Genomic DNA, 11,545 nt, shown 5'->3' on the forward strand with positions numbered 1-11,545 from the left:
TCACATGCTTTAACACTTTACAATATTTAATTTGATTAGACTGGTTGTTTTTAAGGGAAACCTGAGTAGATGAGGACTCCTTTTGTGGGTTTCCTCTGGGTCCTCTGGTTTCCTCCCACAGTCCAAGGATGTGCAGGTCAGGTGAATTGCCCATGCTAAATTGCCCATAGTGTTAGGTGCATTAGTCAGAGGGAAATGGGTCTGGGTGGGTTACCCTTCGGAGTATTGTTGTGGACTTGTTGGGCCAAATGGCCTATTTCCACATTGTAGGGAGTCTAATCTAATACTTGATAATTAAGAAATTCTGAATAGGACAAATTTTTAATTTTCTTTTAGTTCAAGAAAACAAGAATGGCAATATTGATACGTTAATTCCAGTCAATTCACAACAGAACACTATTTAAAGGAACTGCAGCAGAGAAGATTTAATGATGAATTATTCTGGTTGATATATACTAGTTCAGCACAGGTCCTAAAGTGACCTCCTGTCTCTTTTGAAGTCAAAGCATCACAAAACTGCCATTGCATTACAATTGGAAATGTAATCTTGTATCAGATCTGATGTTAGATTTTTCTTAAATTAAGTGGAAACATATTGTTTGGGAGGTGGGAGAGGTGGTTTTGGAGAACAGAGGTGGGAAGGGAGGGAATATGAAGGGTTTCTTTGCTACTTGATATCAAGATAGATGTTCGTATAATTCAAATCTGTCTGAGTTGGGAGCCCCAAGAAATAGGTACATCATCTTGGGACTATGATATTAACCAAACTGTCCTGGGTACAATTCCTTCATGTTTAGTTCTTTTGCTTTTGGTTTGCCTCCAGTTGAACAATCCTCACATCTCGCTATGTCCTTGCTTAATGCAATTTCGTCCTCATTCACGACGTAAGACAGTTTGGATGCGAGAAAATCACTCCAGTCATCTTGTCACTGCTGAGAAGGAAATCCCATTCTGGTGCAGTGTTTTTTTTAATTTTATTAAACAAATTACAAAAACAGTTTACAACAAACAGTTACATTTACAGCTGCATACAAGAGACAGCAATTTTACAAGGGAGAGGAGCAGCAAAGCCAGGCCGCAAACCCTACCGTTCAAACAGTCTACAGGGACATGATGACAAACCTCAAATCCCAGTTTCACATATAAAAATATAAAAAGGCATCAACAATGACATTTATGGTGCAGTGTTTAAAGGCTGCAATCAATTAAAGAGCAGCATTCAATATCATTAAGGTGACAGAATGAGCAGCTGGAGCTTCTAACGTGTCTTTCAGGATACTGCTGACAGACCTGAAGCCAGGAAAGAGTATCTGCTGATCTCTGAGAGCAGAAGGCTCCATATGAAACTCAAGGCTGTACAGAGTTGGCAGAAACAGTCAATGCAACCTCTATCACCTCAAACATTACACAGAAAAAGAGTTTCAACAATGTGTCAATGGATACATCAACCCTCATGACAAGATACAATCTGTACTACTCATGACTTTATTCACCTCTTTATCTGATAAAGTCATAGAGTCATAGAGATGTACAGCATGGAAATAGACCCTTAAGTCCAACCTGTCCATGCCAACCAGATATCCCAACCCAATCTAGTTCCACCTGCCAGCACCTAGCCCATATCCCTCCAAATCCTTCCTATTCATATACCCATCCAAATGCCTCTGAAATGTTGCATTTGTACCAGCCTCTACCACATCCTCTGGTGGCACATTCCATTCATGTACCACCCTCTGTGTGAAAACGTTGCCCCTTAGGTCCCTTTTATATCTTTCCCCTCTCACCCTAAACCTATGCCCTCTAGTTTTGGACTCCCACACCCCAGGGAAAAGACTTTGTCTGTTTATCGTATCCTTGCCCCTCATAATTTTGCAAACCACTATATGGTCATCCAACGCTCCAGGGAAAACAGCCCCGACCTGTTCAGCCTCTCCCTATAGCTCAAATCCTCCAACCCTGGCAAGACCCTTGTAAATCTTTTCTGAACCCTTTCAAGTTTCACAACATCTTTCCGATAGGAAGGAGATCAGAACTGCATGCAATATTTCAACAGTGGCCTAACCAATGTCCTGTACAGCTGCAAAATGACCTCCCAACTCCTGTACTCAACACTTTGACCAATAAAGGAAAGCATACCAAACGCCTTCTTCACTATCCTATCTACCTGCGACTCCACTTTCAAGGAGCTATGAACCTGCACTCCAAGGTCTCTTTGTTCAGCAACACTCCCTAGGACCTTACCATTAAGTGCATAAGTCCTGCTAAGATTTGCTTTCCCAAAACGCAGCACCTTGCATTTCACTGAATCAAACTCCATCTGCCACTTCTCAGTCCATTGGCCCATCTGGTCCAGATCCTGTTGTAATCTGAGGTAACTCTCTTTGCTGTCCACTACACCTCCAATTTTGGTGTCATCTGCAAACTTACTAACTGTATCTCTTATGCTCGCATCCAAATCATTTATGTAAATGACAAAAAGAGGACCCAGCACCGATCCTTGTGGCACTCCACTGGTCTCAGGCCTCCAGTCTGAAAACCAACCCTCCACCACCACCCTCTATCTTCTATCCTTGAGCCAGTTCTGTATCCAAATCTAACCTTGCTAATCAGTGTCCCATGGGGAACCTTGTTGAACGCCTTACTGAAGTCCATATAGATCACATCTACTGCTCTGCCCTCATCAATCTTCTTTGTTACTTCTTCAAAAAACTCAATCAAGTTTGTGAGACATGATTTTCCATGCATAAAGCCATGTTGACTATCCCAAATCAGTCCTTGCCTTTCCAAATGCATGGTCTATAGTTCCCTGGCTTGTCTTTACCACCCTTCTTAAACAGTGGCACCATGTTTACCAACCTCCAGTCTTCCGGCACCTCACCTGTGACTATCGATGATACAAATATCCCAGCAAGAGGCCCAACAATCACTTTTCTAGCTTCCCACAGAGTTCTCAGGTAAACTTGATCAGGTCCTGGGGATTGATCCATTTTACCTGTTTCAAGACATCCAGCACTTCATCCTCTGTAATATGGATATTTCGCATGATGTCACCATCTATTTCCCTTCATTCTATAGCTTCCATATCCTTTTCCACAGTAAACACTGATGCTAAATATTCATTTAGTATCTCCCCCATTTTCTGTGGCTCCACACAAAGGCTGCCTTGCTGATCTTTGAGTGGCCCTATCCTCTCCCTAGTTACCCTTTTGTCCTTAATATTTGTAAAAACCTTGTGGATTCTCCTTAATTCTCTTTCCCAAAGCTATCTCATGTCCGCTTTTTGCCCTTCTGATTTCCCTCTTAAGTATACTCTTACTTCCTTTATACTCTTCTAAGGATTCACTCGATCTATCCTGTCTTTACCTGACATATGCTTCCTTCTTTTTCTTAACGAAATCCTCAATTTCTTTAGTCATCCAGCATTCCCTTTACCTACTAGCCTTCCCTTTCACCCTGACAGGAATATACTTTCTCTGGATTCTTGTTATTTCATTTATGAAGGCTTCCCATTTTCAGCCATCCCTTTACCTGCGAACATCTGCCTCCAATCAGCTTTTGAAAGTTCTTGCCTAATACCGTCAAAATTGACCTTTCTCCAAATTAGAACTTCAACTTTTAGATCTGGTCTATCCTTTTCCATGACTATGTTAAAACAAATAGAATTATGGCCGCTGGCCCCAAAGTACTCCCCCACTGACACCCCAGTCACCTGTCCTACCTTATTTCCCAAGAGTAAGTCAAGATTTGCACCTTCTCTAGTCGGTACATCCACATACTGAATCAGAAAATTGGCTTGTACACACTTAAGAAATTCCTCTCCATCTAAACCTTTAACACTATGGCAGTCCCAGTCAATGTTTGGAAAATTAAAATCCCCTACCATAACTACCTTATTTTTCTTACAGATAGCTGAGATCGCCTGACAAATTTGTTTCTCAATTTCCCTCTGTCTATTGGAGGGTCTATAATACAATCTCAATAAGGTGATCATCCCTTTCGTATCTCTTTGTTCCACCCAAATAACTTCCCTGGATGTATTTCCAGGAATATCCTCCCTCACCACAGCTGTAATGCTATCCCTTATCAAAAATGCCACTCCCCCTCCTCTCTTGCCTCCCTTTCTATCCTTCCTGTAACATTTGTATCCTGGGACATTTAGCTGCCAGTCCTGCCCATTCCTGAGCCATGTTTCTGTAATCACTATGATATCCCAGTCCCATGTTCCTAACCATGCCCTGAGTTCATCTGCCTTCCCTGTTAGGCCCCTTGCATTGAAATAAATGCAGTTTATTAGTCCTACTTTGTCCCTGCCTACCTTGACTGTTTGACTCACTTCTGTTTTCAACTGTACCAGTCTCAGATTGACCTCTTTCCTCAGTATCTTACTGGGTCCCACCCCCCCATGCCCCCACCTTACTAGTTTAAATCCTCCCAAGCAGCTCTAGCAAATTTCCCTCCCAGTATATTAGACCCCTACCAATTTAGGTGCAATCTGTCCTTCTTGTACAGGTCACTCCTACCCCAAAAGAGATTCCAATGATCCAAAAATATGAATCCTTCTCCCATACATCAGCTCCTCAGCCATGCATTCATCTGCTCTATCCTCCTATTCCTGCCCTCACTAGCTCGTAGCACCAGGAGTAATCCAGATAGTACTACCTTTGAAGGCCTCCTTTTTAAATTTCTGCCTAACTCTCTATAATCTCCCAACAGAATCTCAACCTTTTCCCTTCCTATATCGTTGGTTCCAATGTGGACAATGACCTCTTGCTGGCCCCTATCCCCCATGAGAACATTCTGCACCCTCCCTGAGACATCCTTGATCCTGGCACCAGGGAAACAACATACCATTCTGATTTTTCTCTGCTGGCTACAGAAACGTCTGTCTGTACCTTGGATGAAAGAATCCCCTAACACAATTGATCTCTTGGAAGCCGACGTATCCCTCATTGCATTAGAGCCAGTTTCAATACCAGAAACTTGGCTGTTCGTGCTACGTTCCCCTGAGAATCCATCACCCCCTACATTTTCCAAAACAGTATACCTGTTTGAAATGGGTATATCCACAAAAGACTCCTGCCCTAGGTGCCTACGTCTCTTACCCTACCTGGAGTTAACCCATCTATGTGATGTTTCTGAGACTTGCCCCCCCCCCCCCCCCTCCTATAACTGCCATCCATCACATACTGTTGCTGTTGCAAATTCATCATTGCTTCTATCTGTCTCTCCAACCGATCCACTCGATCTGATAAGATTTGCATCCAACAGCATTTATGGCAGATATAATCCACAGTAACCCTTAAACTCTCTTTAAACTCCCACGTCTGTCAAGAAGTACATATCACTGCAAAGGCCATTTTTGCTCATTCACAATCTAGAGACCCAGAAAATGACACCGTCTTATTCCTCTACAAAACACTGCACCAGGTTAAATTCATAGCTATGGCTTATATTTTAAGTTTAATTAAGAGACTTATCTCCAAAAACATATAATCAACAAAGAATCCACTATACTCACTAATACAGCCTTTCTCTTGAACAGGCTTAAAACAACAATTAACTTATCTGATTCTGTGTTGTGAACTTCACTCAAACCAGTTCCTCCAAGATTAGTTGTGAAATTCACTGTTTGTTAATTTTCCCAGATGCACTCCAGTGACACATGTCTTTTTACTCAGCTCCTGGATACTCCAGAAAGTAATTTTTTTAAAGCCAATCTCTGAAAACACTCTGCTTTCTTTAATCAAAGCCACTCTGTCAATTGACGTTTTCTCCTCCCATTAGCTTTCAAGCCTATTTCTTTTAAAGGTGAAAATGTCTTGACCTCTCTTTGACCATGCCAAGAAAGACTTCCTATGTGCAATTCTTCATGAAAGTATTGTATTTCCACTTTCTGAATATGTAAAAGACATATTTGAGAAGCTACCCTTTGCAAAAAAAGTGTTGAAGACAATAGCAATTTGCACTTATGTAATGCTTTTAACTAGTCAAATATTTCAGTGGAAGAGCATTATGAAAAATATTTTGACCTCTAGCCACAGGTGGAGAAATTAGGGCAATTTAAACAAGGAAGGAGAGATAAAGAATCAGAATGGTTTCGCAGAGTCAAAGACCAATGTATATGAGAACATACCTGTTAATGGTAGAGATATTGAAATTGAAACTATACACAAGGTAAAGAGCATAGAGATCATGGATGGTTGTAAGACTAAAGCAAGTGAGAGAAAAAGCCACAGAAAGATTAGATTACTTACAGTGTAGAAACAGGCCCTTCAGCCCAACAAGTCCACACCAACACACCCCCAGACCCATTCCCCTACACCTAACGCAGGCACAGAGAGAATGTGCAAACTCCACACAGTCAGTCGCCTGAGGTGGGAATTGAACCCAGGTCTCTGGCGCTTGTGAGGCAGCAGTGCTAACCACTGAGCCACCATGCTGCCCACACTTTTGATGATAAGGTTGAAAATGTTAAATTTGAGGCATTGCCCCATAGAACCCCCCTGGACTGCAAGTCAATATAGGTGCAGCAATCACGGGGCGATAGATGAATAAAACTTGTTGTGTTAGGCTATGGGTAGCAGTCTCTTGACGAGCTCAAGATGACCAAGGAAGATGGTAAGCTATCCAAGAGAGCATTGGAATAGGCAAGTATAGGGTTAACAAAAGCATGCATGAGGGATTTAGCAATGAATTAACTGTGGCAGGGTTGGTGTACATCGTGATGTTACAGTGGAGAATGTAGGCTGTCTAAGCGGAAAGGTGGCTGAAAACATATAATAATAAATGACAGAAATACAATGTCTTGATAGGTTGGAGTTTCAATATACAATCTTTAATATATGTTATATATTTGTAAGTTTGAATATATGGAGCTATTATTCCTTCTAGATTCACTATGTTATTTCTGTTTAGAATAATTGTAAAGTTTGCATTTCTCTTGAGAAATCCAACTTATCTGAAATGTTAATTGTCATCTTAACTTTTCGATCATACCATCTCAAAATATTAATTAACAAAACAATTATGGAAGACGTTTGCATATGTATTGATTATTTTAATACCAGGCTAAAGTTAAGGTATAAAACCTGTTAGTGGACACCATCAGGTAAGCTTCATTCATGTTTTTGATTTCTTGGAGTTACTAAAGTCAACAATCTACAGACCTCTGAGTGATGGCTTCAGTTACATTTAGCTATTTGGTCCCCATCAAAGTAATGGTGATGGAGGGCCAAAACAAATTAAAATTACTAGATTTGGATTAAACATCTGAATTTGTGGCCAGTTTAAATTTAGGCTACATTATATTTACAGCCATTATCGAGTATAAAGTACATAGTATTTCAGCAGCATGTTTTGAGAAGGTTTGTAGCTCAGGTTGAGGTTCTGGATGTAGGTTTGCTCGCTGGGCTGGAAGGTTCATCTCCAGATGTTTTGTCACCCTACTATTCCTAGAAGCATGGCATTCCCAACTGGAACTCCATCAACAAACACATGGAGTTAGATCCCATCTACCACCACCTGAGAAAAATAACAAAAAAGACATCACTGCAGGAAATGACATCACCACAGGAAATGACATCACCAAAGAAGCCCAACCATACAAAGAGGAAGCCAGAATCATCAGCAGTGCTTCACCCTGAGGTCCATTGAAGATGTTACCTGGTAGGGTGGCGAAACATCTGGAAATGAACCTTCCAGCTCAGTGAGCAAACCTACATCCAGAATATTTCAGCGGTTGGAAAGATAATGTCAACACCAAAGGGGGCTGACTAGAGCACAGCAAATGCAATTGTGCTTTGTCAGTAACACAAGTGGCTTGAAGAGAATGGAGATTGTAGGACCAATGCTTGTAGTTTCTCATGTGTGAGTCACTATGTCCAACTCCAAATTACTGCCCAAGTGACTAATGGGTTAAATCATTCCTTCCAACCTTTGCCCCAGTATTCCAAAGGGACAGATTCCCTCCATAATCGTCCCCATATGCTAGTTCCCCCTCTTGGACCTTCCCATGCACCACAGGAAATGTAACGCTCGCCCTCTTACCTACTCCTTTTTCGCCACCCAAACCCTAACCATTCCTTTCAATTGTGTATTTCCGTTCCTTTCAATTCTCTAAAAAAAAACAGCAAAGTTCGTTCTCTAAAATTTATTAAATGCAGCTGAGTAAACTACAGGGCACTGGATACATTTAAGAGTCAAAAACAAAGTGTCACCATCACAAGTAAGGAGCCCTTAATTTAGTCTAAGGTTAGTGAAGAATCAAGTCATAGAATAATCCAAAACATTTTAGCATGGGTTTGCACGGATTAATTGCACGGTGTTTACAAACAACTGGGATCTTATCTCGCCCATTCTGGGCGCGAAAATATTTGAAAGCTGGAAGTGTTTAGATTTGTCTCCAGTTCCTCTCTTCCTGTTCCATTCTGGTGACAGTGGAGGAGATGCAACTTCCAGCTCCAGGGTCTGAGGTTTCTACGTCTTTCATCTCATCAAGTAACAGTCCATTGCAGTCCTCCTGGTGAAATCTCCGGACTCCGCAAATCCATCTCCAGTTAGCGGGGACGGGGGGGGCTGATCCTGACCTCTTCACCGGAGCTCCCTCCAGCAGTACCGAGGTGAATTGAGCTGCACATCGCCTCCTCCAGAGTGAGCCTCCAAACGCGAAGGCCCGGAGCCAGGGGGTTCCTCACAGCGGTGTCTCTGGGGGGAGAGTCGCCAGAGGCTGGGGAGTTTCGAGCCACGCGTGCCCCAGCCTCAGCCCCCTCGCTGGGCCAGGGGGCCACCTCTCCTCAGGATGGGTTTGGGGAGCATGAGAATTGCCTCTTGCGGGATGGACAGCCTCCGCTGCGTGCTGGCGCCTCCTGAGTGAAAGGTTGAAGGTAACTGTGGATCTCCTGGGAGACTGGTCAGCTCTTACGGCGTGTGCCTGTAGGAGAGCGTCTCCCATTTCCTCACCAGCCGCACACACTCCAGTTGAAGCCGAGCGGGGATCGAGAATGTCTCATGTCTGGAAGTTTGGACTGCACTGAGTCCCCGGTGCTTTTGACAGTGCTTTCTGAACACATCTCTCAGACTCGTGGTTCTGTTTCTGTAGCACACGAGGGGATGTGTCCCTTTCTTCAGGCCCTCACGAACCATCAGGAGGACTGTGACAATTGAGAAAGGGTCAACAATCTGGGAGCTCCCAAAATATCCTTTTCTGCGAGGTGCCTTTTTGAGAGACTCTATTTAAGTATTCAACATTGACATTGGGCCAAGCGAAACAATGCTGTACCTTATGCTAGTATTAATTAATAAACTATTATAGTAATGGATTACCGAAAGTCAGAACTGATAAGGTGACAGCTCAATCTCATTCATTAATCGCTACCCTTGTCTCTTTTTTTCAAATCAGTTACAACACTTCCCGGTATAAGACAGTCACGTCTGTCTCGCTGCCCGACTCATACAGAACAATCCGTTCCTGGAATATAGCAACAACAAAAAAAATGACCTAACTGCGGAATACGAATTGTTAGAGTGTATGAGTTTCACATTTTGTGTTTGCTTGTAACATGTCTCATACTACATTGCGATGATTTGATAAAACTGCTCTTCATTTCAGTGGAACGTTCAACCAAATCTTCTTAGTGGTCTGTGAAGAGTAATGGCAGGTTTAATCGACAGTGACGGTCTTGACAGTGGCATTTTGATTTTATGAAGTGCTATATGAGTGCAACGTTTTTCACCCGTTTGCCATGGATAATTCAACAAGTAACCTTTTCTCAGAGAAACATCTGGTTAAATTAAGCAAGCTGTCTTCTGTTGCCAGATGGGAGAAATTGCATTTGCCATTATTTTGCATTGGTTGGCAAGGTACAGAACGATCTAGAGTAGTTTCTCAACCTTTCAGTATTCAACGCCCCCTTCTTATCCTTGAAATCATGCAATCCCCCCAAAAGTAAAGCTTGATTTCCGCATATAGTACTTTCATCAATTTGTAAGGTGATTTCTTTCGATATCAAAAGGGAACACAATTTATCCTCAACATTTGAGGCCATTTCATCGATGTGCCTTCTCACGGAATCATTGCAAAGACGAATACACTTGATAGTCATTGATGGTTCCTGATGTAGCACGGTTGATAATACTTTGGCAATAGCTGAAAGCACCAACGATTCACCCACGGAATGAGGTTTACCACATTTTGCAATTAGCTTCGCTATGTTGTCTGATGCCACAAGGCCATCCACATTTGTGGCTCCCATCTTTGAAAAAGCAGTGGAAATCATTGGCCGCTGATTGAATTTAATTCTTTAAAGTTTGAAAATATGCCAAATCTTTGTCCTTTTTGTCACCGTGTTTCTTTTCCAAATGTTTAATAAGGTGGGAAGGCTTCATGGCCTTGTTGGAAAAACTTTGTTCACAGAGCGAGCACAGTGGTAACTGCTTATTAGATGGAGATTGAATAAAGCCATATCGCAAATAGTCCATGCAATACTGCCTGCACTTTTTCTTACTTGATGAGGCCATTTTTACACTGTCGCTCAAATACCCTGACGGAATCGTGGGTATTCCCTTATCACGATAATTTTAAGATGCCCACACAAGTGGCAAAATTTGATTGGCTAATTAGCTGTAATGTGCATTTATTCTGCCACCCGGTAGAACAGTTGAAAAGCTGCGTTTCGTCTTCCTAGAAGCAACATGAGTTAGGTGATATTGATCTCGTCAGTAGAATCAGTGCCAATTGCAAACGAGTTCGAATGGTTTACCATTCACAGAGAAGACTATCAATTATAGCTCAGCAACCAATCAGAGCGCACGCCTCCATGGGTGCAGGGAAAATAACACACTCGTATTATGCGACTATCCATCTGCACACAGCAATGTCCTTCAAGGACACGGCAGTCTTCCAAGTGATTAGTAAGCTCTCTACAAAGTCGTTCAGTGCCCCCTTGCCACCCCCTTTGACTTCAACGCCCACCGAAGGAAGGCAAACACCCCTTGGGGGCGCTTCCGCCCCCATTGAGAAACACTGATCTAGAAGACCCAGTCCTTGATTGTGTTAGAAAGTATCATCTCTACAAGTAAACAATGGGTACAGGGCAGTAGCAAGTTGTGATGGTAGATCACTCCACGTTGGGGAGTGGTCAATGGTGATATAGAGACAATAAGGAAAGATTTGTCAGATTGAAGGCTGTCATACGTTGAGAACAATTGATTCTTTACATATGTGTCATAGGACAGTATCATGTTTCAAATCTTTGACCATCTTTTCAAAGAAAAGAAGTGTCCAGTGTTGAATTTTACAATATGTGAATTAGTTCCAGGTCCTGACTTCACATGCCACGCATTGGACACTTCCACCACGATATTCAATGCTGCAAGCTGAGGGAGCAGGCAAGGATCAAGGATGTGGGAGGTGGGCGGAAGATAAAGTGAAGCTGACCAGTACTCTCAAACTTCAGCAATTTCATCTGGTGAGGTGAGAGCAGCCAATAAAGTGAGGGAAACACAACCTTTAACAATGAAACAAAGAACTACAGATGCTGGAAATCTG

General features: G+C 42.4%; 1 pseudogene; it reads right to left on the reverse strand.

The window, feature by feature from the left end:
- Positions 1 to 9,836: 9,836 nt before the first annotated feature.
- On the reverse strand, positions 9,837 to 10,515 carry LOC132822461 (zinc finger BED domain-containing protein 5-like; annotated as a pseudogene).
- Between the last annotated feature and the right edge of the window lie 1,030 nt (positions 10,516 to 11,545).

This window comes from Hemiscyllium ocellatum, chromosome 14 (genome assembly GCF_020745735.1).
Source record: "Hemiscyllium ocellatum isolate sHemOce1 chromosome 14, sHemOce1.pat.X.cur, whole genome shotgun sequence".
In the NCBI taxonomy this organism is placed as follows: Eukaryota; Metazoa; Chordata; class Chondrichthyes; order Orectolobiformes; family Hemiscylliidae; genus Hemiscyllium; species Hemiscyllium ocellatum.